The sequence below is a fragment of the Podarcis filfolensis genome (genome assembly GCF_964270895.1).
Source record: "Podarcis filfolensis genome assembly, chromosome: 2".
Lineage (NCBI taxonomy): Eukaryota > Metazoa > Chordata > Lepidosauria > Squamata > Lacertidae > Podarcis > Podarcis filfolensis.
The window spans coordinates 107,916,833-107,930,595 of record NC_139605.1 but is presented as its reverse complement, the minus strand read 5'-3'; the positions used below and the strand labels follow the sequence as shown (position 1 = coordinate 107,930,595).

General features: G+C 45.7%; 1 protein-coding gene and 1 long non-coding RNA gene across 5 annotated transcripts in view; both read right to left on the bottom strand.

Moving 5' to 3' along the window:
- CA10 (carbonic anhydrase 10) overlaps positions 1-13,763 on the bottom strand; it is a 354,321-nt gene that overhangs the window by 121,936 nt on the left and 218,622 nt on the right. The window lies entirely within an intron of this gene.
- The window catches only part of LOC310755791, a 37,522-nt gene that overhangs the window by 23,396 nt on the left and 363 nt on the right, over positions 1-13,763 (bottom strand). The window lies entirely within an intron of this gene.

Below are 13,763 nucleotides of genomic sequence, written 5' to 3'. Positions count from 1 at the left end.
TGCACGGGTGGCACAATTTTGGCTACACATGGATTTAAGCTCAACAAATGAGTTCGACGTTAGTAGGTAGCATTCTTTATTACTGGCCATGTTCAGCACATTAGAAAAGCAACATTCACCATCTAGGCCAGCTCAGGAACTATGGATGTCTTAAAATTTACATTGGTGTGTTGCCATTTTTCCGTCTTACTGTTTGTTGTTTGTTTGCTAGCTTTGTATAAGGTATGACGCAATACCCTGCTACTGTATCTTTGGGGTGCTGGCAATGGTCATTATGCTGTAACTGGGGGAAAAACTGACAAAAGAAAAGCAACAACAACAACAACAACAACAACAACAACAACAATAATAATAATTTATTTGTACCCCGCCCATCTGGCAACAAATACAGGGATTCTTCATACATAACCTTCTGTTAGCGTTAGTAATTTTTATGGTAATAAAGCAGAACTTTATTATTTCAACCATCTTTATAAGGAGGGGTCAACCGCTGTGGGCAGGAATGCCCAAGTGCAGCCGCTGAGTTTATTCTCAGCACCAATGAGCTGATGGGTGCTGAAAGAAAGCCCGTTTGCAGTCATGGTATGGATTCAAGCCACACACACAAATGGGTATTTCCCCTCTGAATGGCTGCTTCGAAGTGCAGCTTAAGTTCAAACCGTGCATCCGCAGGCCGTTTACCCTCTGCAAACTGGGAGAGGAAAAATGTCTGGTTGCAAGCGTAGCTTGGATCCCTACCATGCCTGCAAACAGACTTAAGGGGCTCCCACTCAGTGCTCACCAGCTGATTGCCAGTGAGAGCAAACACCTTTGAAGTAGGTGATTGGCACTCACAGTGCACCTTCAAAGGGACTTGTTCTCCTTTGATCAGTTAATCAGTGCTGCAAGACCCTTTGAGGTCACCACTTGATGTCTTGTGTTTGGCTGGTTGGCAGTGGCACCCACTAATAATAATAATAATAATAATAATAATAATAATAATAATAATAATTTATTTATACCCCGCCCATCTGGCTGTGTTTCCGCAGCTACTCTGGGTGGCTCCCAACAGAATAATAAAAACACAATAAAACATCAACCATTAAAAACTTCCCTAAACAGGGTTGCCTTCAGATGTCTTCTAAAAGTCAGATAGTTGTTTATTTCCTTGACATCTGATGGGATGGCGTTCCACAGGGTGTGCACCATGACCGAGAAGGCCCTCTGCCTGGTTCCTGTAATCTCACTTCTTGCAGTGAGGGAACTGCCAGAAGGCCCTCAGAGCCGGACCTAAGTGTCCAGGCTGAATGATGGGGGTGGAGACGCTCCTTCAGGTATACTGGGCCGAGGCTGTTTAGGGCATTAAAGGTCAGCACCAACACTTTGAATTGTGACTGGAAACGTACTGGGAGTCAATGTGTAGGTCTTTCAAGACCAGTGTTATATGGTCTTGGCGACCACTCTCAGTCACCAGTCTAGCTGCCGCATTCTGGATTAATTGTAGTTTCCGGGTCACTTTCGCAGGTAGCCCCACGTAGAGCGCATTGCAGCAGTCCAAGAGGGAGATAACCAGAGCATGCACCACTCTTGCGAGACAGTCTGTGGGCAGGTAGGTTCTCAGCCTGCGTACCAGATGGAGCTGGTAGACAGCTGCCCTGGGCATAGAATTGACCTGCGCCTCCATGGACAGCTGTGAGTCCAAAATGACTCACCTACCAGAGTTGGGGTTCAAGGTGGGGGATATAAGGATCTGGCCTTCCAGTTGGATTCACTTCTGCAACCTTGCACTAAGCCAAGAGTGTTGCCTTACCCAAGACGTGGGTTCGCTCTCTTGAACAAACCACACACCATAAACCATGAATAAACTCGTGGTTAGTCTGGAGAGAGCTGAACTGTGAGCCTACTCAGTGCAGCACAGTGGCAGAATGACCAGTGAGCATCAAAGAGGCCCCGATCCAGGCAACCATAAAAGCCAGACAAGATTTCTGTGGAAAACTGGACTCCAATTCCGGATGGACTAAAAACAGATTCGTACAATGGATGCTGTAACCTTCTTGCTCTTGGGTTGGAGAATTGCTTAGGAGTTTTTGTTGGGAGAGGGGTTGTTGCTGTTACTGAAACTATTTTTTGTAACCATCCCTGGATGGCTAAGTCCAGTCAAAGGCAAATATGGGGTTGCAGCACTCATCTCACTTCAGGCTGAGGGAGCCGGCATTTGTCCACAGACAGCTTTCTGGGTCATGTGGCCAGCATGACTAAACTGCTTCTGGTGCAATGGAACTCCGTGATGGAAACCAGAGCACATGGAAATGCCGTTTACCTTCCCGCCGCAGTGGTACCTATTTATCTGCTTGCACTGTTGTGCTTTCAAACTGCTAGGTTGGCAGAAGCTGGGACAGAGAATGGGAGCTCACTCTGTCATGGGGATTTGAACCGCCGACCTTCTGATCAGCAAGCCCAAGAGGCTCAGTGGTTTAGACCACAGTGCCACCCGTATGAATATATGTATGTGGGTGTGCTGCTAATGCAGGTGTTGAGTAAGTCAGCAGTCTGGATGGGAGACCACTGAGAAGTCCATTTGAAGGTAGAACATGTATTAACAGAGCACTCTTAAAGCTGATCAAAGTCCAGCTGTGAGGCCATTGGAAATGGTGTCAAGTGCCACTCTGCGGGTGACTACCACTGGCAGACTGGCAGTTAGGCCCTTGGAGGAGTCCACCATATGCTCCAGCAGTTTCACTGATGGTGGTGGGGCCTAGTATGTTTTTGTGTGTGGGCATGTTGGGAGATAGACAGAGGTGACCTTGGATACAAAGCCACTCTTCTTTAATGTCACATCCACAGATCAGGTCTGAAACTACATCAGCTGGTAAAGCTGATTTTCCTTCCAATGTGGACAAAAAGAGGGGATTGTTATTATTTTTTAAGAGAGCAAGTAGCAAAGCTTCCTGTAGCTCCTGTCTTAGCTGAAGTGAACTAGCAGGGCTTGGATGTGGTGAAGCGACTGCTGCAGAATGGACCTACCAGCTCCATAGGATTGCAACCTGGGAATGTCCCAGCGTAGAAATAATACTGAACTAAACAGACTAATCGTCTGGCTTGCCACAAAGCAGCTTGCTGTATTTCCTGATACATTTACTGTGGGAGATACGCAGTCAAATCTAACTGCATATTCTTGCTAGTTAGCATGTGAAGGGGTTAAGACCATAGAGCTGTATTGCTGATAGGTCAACTCAAACCATGCAAATGTAACTGGTAGAGAAGGTTTTGTGTGATGTCATTTCCCCTCCTCTCCTGGGAAGGAAGTATTTCCTGATCCTTCTCTTTTCCTCTTCCTCTTCAACCAGTCAAGGAAGCAGATGCCTGCCTGCTTGCTCCAGCATCAGACACATACCTGAAACTGTTTTCGCTGTAAATGAAAGTATCTTACCTACATTACTTTTTGCTGCTGTCACTGTGAAGCATGAATAAGAACTGTGAGTAAACTATGTTTTAAAATTACTTTTCAGTCTGTAGCCTGTTTCTTTGATAAACAGGGAAACAAAAGAGATCAGTCTAATGGCTAATTCCTACACTTTCATTTAAATTGCTTAAGATGGGATTTAAACTCTGCTGAGAGGGCTTTTTTTGTGGGAGCGTCTGCAAAAGCCCTGCACTTTGAAAAAGGCTTGCAACCACATTTTTTTTTCTTTGCATCAACCCACACACATTGGCCTGTAGAGGGACAGAATCTAGTTAATCTATTCCTCACCTACCTAATAAAGCCCATCATTTACTACCCAATGAGACGATATGAAATCTGTGGACTTGAGGGTTTGGCATGGGTATAAGCAGCCTGATATTTATTTTTCTCTGCAACCACAATTGCCCAGTTAATCATGTTCTGAGCCACAGGAGCAACTCCTACAAGCAATCTTCAAAACTCCGGTTTCAATGTGCTCTTCTCACTCTCTCTCTCTATGTATATGGATGCAGGGGGCAGTTCTGGCAGCTGTAAAATCTGTCAGATCGCTCTGGCTTTGTTCCTCCCACGTAGAGGGCCATTGATTTTGTACCTAACTATGCTGCTGATGGCAGGCAACACATGGTGCACAAGGTCATCCATGTAGGACGTGTTTGGGAGCTCACTTCTCTGTTTGTCTCGCAGCTTTGTTTCAGCAAACTGTCACTACTCCGTGAAGAGCGGAGAAAACATCTGCTAGCTTTAGCACCACTGGGGAAGGCCTTTCCACCCGCAACAGCTGCCTGCGCTGTCTGAGTGGGGATGTTAAGAGAGCTCACACAGCAGTTGGCGCAAGAGGAGATTCCAGGAGCACCAAAACAAGGCTTCCATTGGCTGCTGGTGAGGGTTGATGCAGCCTTTCTTGCAGAAAAGAGAGCTGCTGAGGAGGGAACGGGCAGAGCTGAATTTTGCATGAGCCTGTCAACAGAGCACGTGGAGCAACACGGTTTCTCAGCACACCTTGGAGGCTAAGGCAGGGCACTCATCACATCTGGATTTATTGCAAAGAAGCCCTTTTTCTCGTATTGGGTTTTTCTTACAGCATTCAAAAGCACTTTGTACGAAACTCAGAGCGGCGTATGACTTGGCAGCAATGTGTGAACTCATAACACTGATTTAAGTGGCATTTGCTTTGTGGATATGACAGCTCCCAAATCTCATATGCACATTGATTTTTTTATAAAAGGCATCATATCAAGCTCACTAGCTGAAGGAGGCTCTTGTCTATGAAAGTTAATTACACGATGCAGGCTGCCATGAGATATTTCAATTGTTATAGTTCTGCCAAGAGACAAACCAGACAGAGGGTCTTCTCGGTAGTGGCGCCCGCCCTGTGGAATGCCATCCCATCAGATGCGAAGGAAATAAGGAGCTATCTTATCTTTAAAAGACATCTGAAGGCAGCCCCGTTTAGGGAAGTTTTTAATATTTAATGCTGTATTGTTTTTAACACTCGATTGGGAGCCACCCAGAGTGGCTGGGGAAACTCAGCCAGATGGGCGGGGTATAAATAATAAATTATTATTATTATTATTATTCCCGAGGAGTGGATGGAGGGGGAAGCTTCTTTGAGGATGATAAGGAGCCATGCCTCCCTGTAAGGTGCTCATTTCAGAGATCTTCCTATTTCACTGTTTTCTATCCCATCTTGTCAGCGTCCCAGTTCCCTCTTAGGATTGCCAGCCTCCCCTGGCAGAGTTTGTGTTCCTTTCACAACCGACCAACGCAGGAAATTCAGTAGGTGGTGATTTGTTATTTCTTAAAATGCATATCCTGTTTCTCTTCAAAGAATCCAGAGCTGCTTTCAACAAACCAAAAAACTCAGAAACAGTATAGCAGCAACAAATGCTTTTTAAAAAATTGACAAAAAAGAGCTGCACCCTCAAACACAGCAGAAGGAAAAAGGAGGGCCTGTGGGTTTGAACCAGAGTTCCTGTGAGCAGAAGCCTGTTCAGAGGACATTCCTGATGGAGGAATTGTGGAGTTGCTTGTGCTTTGGAGGGTGGAGAGACCCTATGGAAAAATATGGCTGGCTGGCACAACTGGGTTGATTACTCTATAGTGTCCTCCAAAACCACCCTGAAGAACCACGTAATAAAAGTACAAGGTAAAGGTAAAGGACCCCTGGATGGTTAAGTCCAATCAGACTTGGTTGCAGTGCTCATCTTGCCTTCAGGCCTAGGGAGCCGGTGTTTGTCCACAAACAGCTTTCCATGTCATGTGACCAGCATGACTAAACCGCTTCTGGCGCAACGGGACACCATGACGGAAGCCAGAGCGCGTGGAAACACTGTTTACCTTCCCGCATGCTTTCGAACTGCTACGTTGACAGGAGCTGGGACAGAGCAACGGGAGCTCACCCCGTCGCGGGGATTCGAACTGCCGACCTTCTTGGGCAAGCCCAAGAGGCTCAGTGGTTTAGACCACAGCACCACCCACATCCCTTACCACATCTTAAGCAGGTGATGAAACAAATAAAAAAATGGCTTGCAGGAAATAGTTTCAATGGAAAATTATAGTGGAATTAATTAGAATTGACAAAAAAGAAAGAAAATCAGGCATGTGTGTGGAGCAGTAGGGGGAAACCCTTGTTCTACAAGCGAAGTCCTTGTGCAGGGCTTCTATTGATGGGACTCAGAATGTGAATCCTGCGCTATATCTGGATGCCATTACAGGCATAGGAGAAGGGTCAGGGGGAATTGGGGTGGGTGAGCAGCAATCCTCCTTTAAAATGTGTGCAAAATTGGTAGCAATATTAAGAATGAGATTGTCTGCTAACCTAATGTTAAGATTTCAACAAAGCTGATCTAGGAATGAGTTGACTCTCAGATGCTTAAGGTAAAGGTAAAGGGACCCCTGACCGTTAGGTCCAGTCGCGGTCGACTCTGGGGTTGTGGTGCTCATCTTGCTTTATTGGCTGAGGGAGCCGGCATACAGCTTCCGGGTCATGTGGCCAGAATGACTAAGCTGCTTCTGGTGAACCAGAGCAGCGGCACAGAAACACCTTTTACCTTCCCGCCGGAGCGGTACTATTTATCTACTTGCACTTGGACGTGCCTTTGAACTGCTAGGTTGGCAGGAGCTGGGACCAAGTAACGGAAGCTTACCCCTTCGTGGGGATTCAAACTGCCAGATGCTTCCTAGTTCCTAATTTCTTTCTTTCTTTTTTTTTAACAAAGGAATACCAATATGTTTTCATTCAGATGAGTAACGACGAAAGTCCCAGAGAACCCTATGCAAATCAATATGCCAAACTACTGTAAATTAGCAAGCAGAGAGCATTTCATTGACAGTGAACGCTATCTGTCAATCTAAAGTGGCCTTTATAACCAGGAGGGACGGCACGGTTCTTTGCTAGTCAACCAAAATACAGTGACAGTGGGAAGCCTGATCTGAAGCAAGCACCCTCTGCGGTGAGGCCAGATCACTTATTTTCTCTCTCTCCGATGGGTATCATTAGCCCTCTCTCTGGGGAGAAACGCTGCACATCCAAGCTCTGCTTCTTCCCTACCAAACTTTCCTTTCATAGCCCTTTTGCATGTGTAGAGTGCTTTAACCTTTTTAAAACTAAAAATGAATAGAAATACATGTGCGTGCAACTTATAGGCCAGCTTCCAACATCATGACACTCTCTAAGTCCAAGCTGCCTTAGAGTTGCTACTCGTGTGAAGAGGGGAAGGGGCTATGAAGCTGTGCTTTCAGGTTTTCCCCTGTCCTCTTGCTGAGGTGTTGGCTGCTCATGAGTTCAGCTGTAAGTTCGGCAGTGGGAAGCAGAGGAGGCTGCTCGCTTAAGGCAAATGGGGCACAGCCCCAGCACCCTCAAGTCTGCTCTTGGACAGCCCCCCAGCTGGCTGCCTTCTTGTTACAGCCATTGCTGTCTGTCAGCTTGCTCTTCCATAAGTAAGTCTCAGTGTTAGCTAGGAGGAGGGTGGGGAGAAAACCAAAATGTCAGGGACGGGACTGAAGAGGAGGAGGAATGATGGAGGTCGCACCCTCCCTTTCTCCTGTAGCTCTCAGAGAAGAAGAAGGCCGTCTCAAATTACAGCAGGGCTTTGAGGAAGATAACAGCTCAGAGACAGGTGAACAGCAGAGTTATGAGGTGGAGGCAGAGCAGCTATCTGACATGTCACTGGAATCCCCTTCTCCCAAAATGTGGCATTTGTTACGTGTGCAAGAATAAAGAGCACAGAGGCAGTAGACCACAGAGAGACGCCATAGAGGGAGAGGGAAGGAGCTCAGTGCGAGCAACGTCATCATTGAGGAATGACTGGATTCTTTCACTGTGATGACTGAAATAAATCATAAGAACTTTCTTGTTTCTTCCCTGCTTCTTGGTGCCATCGGGGGAGGGAGAGCATTCCTCATGCTGGCACAGAATAAGTTGGTTTTGCTGGCAGCACTGGATCTAATGAATTATTTGGCAGCATGTAGAACTGATCTGGGATTGCTCAGCTGGTAGAGCACGCGACTCTTAATCTCAGGGTAGTGGGTTTGAGCCCCACATTGGGCAAAAGATTCCTGCATTGCAGGGAGTTGGACTAGATGACCCTAGTGACCCCTTCCAACTCTACAATTCTATGATTCTAACTAGCCACCCCACAGATATAATGATTTGGGTCCTAAGGAACATGGACAGAGTTCCTCTTGTGCAACAGAACTTTCCCATTTTCTTCTCCCCATTGTTGTTCCTTGCAACTTCTGAAAATCTGGTGGTTGGAGACTCATTGGAATGGCGTGGAATGGGATGACTGCAGTTGGGTGTGGGTGTGTGGGAGAAATCAGTAACTGCTCCCATGTGAGTAGACATGCCTTCACCTTCGGCAAAAAGCTGCTTGGATCTGAGCCATGAGTACTGCATAGAAATCACTCAATGTGATCACAGCAACACAGTTCCCACCCACCCAGTTCCTAGCCCTATCTAAATGACATTGCTTTTGATGAAAAAATGTCAAATGAGAAGTGGCTCTCTCTTCTGACCCCTCGACTCTGCCAATCTGAATCGGCCTTCATCGTGAAGCTGTAGTTAAAACAGCCTCAAAACACAACATTTGTGTAAGGCGGCGGGGGTGGGGGGGGGAGATAAAACGTTGTAAGGTTTTATATAGTGGGGATGAGCCAGCTCTGTTTATAGGGGCTATTCAACAAATTTTAACATACCCTTATATGTTGTATGTGAAGAGCCATGAAACACAAGCATGCATTATACCCTAAAGCTCTCTGGATAGTGTACTGATGGCTATCTGCCCAGTTCCTACGATTAAAAAATGGCATGGCAGTAAATCACAGAGAGTTTAAATCTCTTGGATTATCATTATTAAATGTGGTTTTAATACTTTCTGTTCAGTACAGCACTGGCCTCCCTCTATGCAGAAATATCTAATCACAAACCATTTAAAACTCTACGAGAGAACCTCGTTGCTAAATTAAATGTTTGTCAGCTGCAGAGAGAACAGCAGTTCCAGGTTTCGCCCCACTAGGCTGGAGCTTGGCCACAACGTAATCATCCGAAACGATTTCCGAGAACCGTGTATCCATCAGATTGTCACTGATGATAACAACGGTCTTACCCTTAATGCGATGACACACCTGGGAGCAAAATTACTGACCTGAGCAGTGCTATAGAGGGGTGGTGAACTATGGTGTTGCTGACCCTGTTAGAGGCACACGGGGATGATCTGGGATTAATACGTTGGGAGTGCCTGTAGTTTGGAAGTAATGCACATGCTTTGCATGCAAAAAGTTTCACGTTTAATTCTTGGTGTCTCCAGGTATTGTTGGGAGAGATTCCTATCTGAAACCCCGGAGAGCTGATGATAGTTTGTGTAGGAACTGAATTAGACCCACCAATGGTCTGACTTGGTCAAATGCAGTTTGACTCTTAACCATCGTACTTAGTATACAAATACAGTGGTACCTCGGGTTAAGTACTTAATTCGTTCCGGAGGTCCGTTCTTAACCTGAAACTGTTCTTAACCTGAAGCACCACTTTAGCTAATGGGGCCTCCTGCTGCCGCCGCACTGCCAGAGCATGATTTCTGTTCTCATCCTGAAGCAAAGTTCTTAACCTGAAGCACTATTTCTGGGTTAGCGGAGTCTGTAACCTGAAGCGTATGTAACCTGAAGCGCATGTAACCCAAGGTACCACTGTACAAATACTGTATTCCCAGACTGAACCTCTTCATATAGATTTGGCCATCAAATTACCTGCTTCCTATCATAGGTGCCAACTCCCTGGGGCCATGGGTGATCAAACACCCACAAAATTCCCCATGAAGGGGGCGGGCACCCACAAATTTCAGTGCCAGGTCCATGCATGCTGCATGGCACCCACAGCCCTGGACACTCATGGTTGCAAGGCCAAGCTGGCACTCCTGCTTCCTAAGTTAACTTCTGCCCATTGACAATGCCATTCATACCATTTATGGGGGAGGGACAAATTTGCCACACTCCTCCTACCCTGTAAGAAGAAGTGGAATCTCCCTACTGTAGGCTGTTCTGAATTATCATTTCTAGGGCTACAAAATAGTGTCCCGCCTAACTGTTTAAAAAGCCAAATGGTGGTGGTTTGGCCGTCCTCTTCGCTTGTGACTTACAAATGGATATAGAGGATCTGACATTAACAAATAATGGTTATATCCAGGCGGTATTAGTACACCACCCCAAAATGAATTCATTTATTTGTCTAAATGTATAAAGTTAAAGGAGTTTTCTTGGCAGGGATACTGGAGTGGCTTGCCAGTTCCTGCTCCAGGTGGATCATGTTTGGTCAAAACTCTCCACTATGACCTGTCCATCTTGGATGCCCTGCTCGGCATAGTTCATAGCTTCTCTGAGTTATTCAAGCCCCTTTGCCACGGCAAGGCAGTGATGTTGGGAAAGATGGACAGCACAAGGAGAAGGGGACGACAGAGGACGAGATGGTTGGATAGTGTTCTTGAAGCTACCAGCATGAGTTTGACCAAACTGCGGGAAGCAGTGGAAGACAGGAGTGCCTGGCGTGCTCTGGCCCATGGGGTCATGAAGAGTTGGACACGACTAAATGACTAAACAACAACAACATAAAGGTAAAGGTAAAGATACCCCTGACCGTTAGGTCCAGTTGCGGGGTTGCAGCGCTCATCTTCCTCTATAGGCCAAGGGAGCCGGCGTTTGTCCGCAGACAGCTTCCGGGTCACGTGGCCAGCATGACTATGCCACTTCTGGCGGACCATGGAAACGCCATTTACCTTTCCACCGAAGCGGTACCTATTTATCTACTTGCACTTTGACATGCCTTCAAACTGCTAGGTGGGCAGGAGCTGGGACCGAGCAATAGGAGGTCACCCCATTGCAGGGATTCGAACCACTGACCATCTGACTGGCAAGCCCTAGGCTCTGTGGTTTAGACCGCAGCGCCACCCGCATCCCTCCTAAACATACAAACCACGGGGACTTCCGGGTTGGCGCCATCGCCGAATGGCGGACTCCCTCCGAGCTCCGGAGGGAGTCTGCTCGGCAGGGGCTGGGTTCTACCGCACCGGCGATGCGGGGACCCTTAGAAACCACGGCCACGGAGGCCGTGGACATGGAGACTCGGCTTGCACCGTTAGCGCCCTCCCGACTCGTGAAGGAGCCTTTTTAAAGGCTACGGATCGGGTGCCGGGGAGAAGCGTGGTGCCTTGAGTTCTCTGCTTCCCCTGCTGAGCGAAGCCGCATGCCATTCGGCGGAGAGCGCTGACTTCTTCCATTGAAAATTCGGACTTTTCAACAACAACCCGTGAGTAAATTTGGAAATCGGGTTCAAAAGGAGGAAAAAAAAAAAAATTTTTTTTTTCGAATTGGATACGAGCGGGGGGGATCCAAAAAGGAAGTCAGTCCCCTCCCTATTGTAAACTTTCCAAAACAAGGACGGGGAAACCAAGACCCAAAAAGGCCTGCATTGCTGATAAAAATCCAAAATTTCACGATGGGGAACTACAAGAACTGTGCTGGAGGAGGAACTGGAGAAGGGAAACGCAACCCCCCCCCCTGGGAACCGGGGTGACTGAAGAGAGAGCCTGGTGAAAGGAGTCGGAGATCTTGACAGCTGTCAAAATAGCTGTCAAAGTCGAAAAGCGGAGTGGATTTTATTATGAGAACTTGGCTGGTTAAATTTGATACAATTTGCTACAACTTGTTAAAATTTGGATACAAAATGGCGAATATGGATAACAAATTGACTTTTGGATTAGAGGAAACAAAGATACAACAATCCCCCTTGAGGAGTTTCGGGACATTACAAGGATTGGGAAAGTGGAAAAACACCAATGGAACTTTACAGGACTGGTTATCTTCTGGGAAAGCTGCAAAACGGAAATAACATCTCGTCTTCAGGGTGTTTTCTTTTTTGTTTTTTTAAAGGAGACAATAGATTTTTCTATTGAAGAAAGGAAGGGACTGAACGTAAGGTTTTGCCCCTGAATAACAACCATCCCTGCAGACTTACCAAACTTTCGAACTACAACGTTTTAGCAGCGGAACAAAGGGAAATCAGACTACAACCTGGAAAGAACAATGGAGGGAGTTTTATTACAGTTTTATTAAAGACTGAAGTTAAAGTTTTGAAAAATAATGATAATAATAATAATTTTGATTTTCAAAAAAATTTATTTTTAATTTTAAAAAAAGAAAAAGCCAGCAAGGAGCTGGGGAAAAGTTGTGATTTATGGTCTTAAGAATTCCAGGCAGACACCAGGGGTTGATGGTCAGGGGGAAATTAAACCGGGGACAGGGGGGGGAGAACTAAAACTCCAAAGGCTTGCCAACTTGGTTATTTTTTGCTGAATTGGTCTATTATTCATTATATTTTTTTATTCTCTACCTTTTCTGTTTCTATTATCTGGGGTGCTTCTTTTATTAAAAAATGGAAATTGTGGAATGACATGGGGTGGGTCTTGGGGAAAGAACACTGGGTTTTTTTGTTTTTTTTTTTTTCTTTTTTTTACTGTAAAACAAATTAAGTTTCAATTTGAATGGGGAACTTGTTTGGCCAACAATATGAAAGGGGAATATGGTAGGGGTGGGGGAAGGGGGGAGTCCCGTAAAGTGATATTTTTTGTATTTTTGAAAAATTTTAATAAATATTATTTAAAAAAAAAAAAAATAAACATACAAACCACGATGCAAAACAAGCTCGGTAGTATCTAGAACAAGTGCTGCAATGTACTGAAGAAACATTCCTAATGACAGAGATTCTACTATGTGGGGATTTCAATGCGAAAACTAGGGGGGGGGGGAATGACGAAATAAGCAAATCTACTGCCCTGGATGAGGACAACATCAACACTGCAGATAGAGCCTCACAAGATAAGACTATTAATAAATATGGGTTAAAACTATATTCCCTTGTATATAAGCACTGCTTGCAATGTCTAAATGGTAGGCCCATCAATAAGACAATAAGTCACTACACATATATCCCAGCATGGGGTCAGTGTAGTGGATTACATTTTTGTGTCACATGCTATTTATTAAAAAAAAAAAAATGGAAGGCAGAGCAGATAGTGATGATCTTTCACTGGTGGCCCAGGTAGGCCACCCAAAGAACAACAAAGACCTCATTACCACACAATCAGTGCAGGGAGAGCACATTAGGGATAGGCACATAAGATGGACATATCAGACAGATATTGTCAAACTTAACAGGACAATCCACCTTCCTGGAACATACTCATTACAAGTGATGGGCAGAGAGAGTTTCACGCATCCACAGTGAACACTCTTCCCTGTTAATGCAACCATTGGAAGAGGTCCACCAGTCCCTAGGTGGAACATAGCTACTTTATGCATCTGAAACACAAGCAGGACCAGTCGAAGCACCTGGGCGTCTGCCAATCAAGCCTGGCTGTCATCAACGGAATTGAGCTGCATGACATCTAAGTGCTCTGGATGAATGGGTTTGCGGAGCTGGCTTCCATATTCAATACATGGCAACTCCCTCGCAGCATTGGAAAACAAGAGACTGTGGTGTGGATATGTTTATATCTCCCATGTGTGGCATCTATCTTATGGCAGCAGGCCAGATTACACTTTTAGCTGTTTGGGAATTCACCTGAAGTACAGAGCAGCTTCCGTCCAAAGCACAGCTTTTATCTTTAGATTTTATGTCGGCAATATTTCGTTCCGAGAGGTAGGCTTGCAAAATAAATAAATAATGCTGACAACCTTTCCATGAGAGGAAAGCAGGGCTATTCAGAGTGGAGAGCAGCGCATTTTCCAGCTGAATTTCTTTCCCTCCCATCTAACCTATAGTTTTCTACGGGCA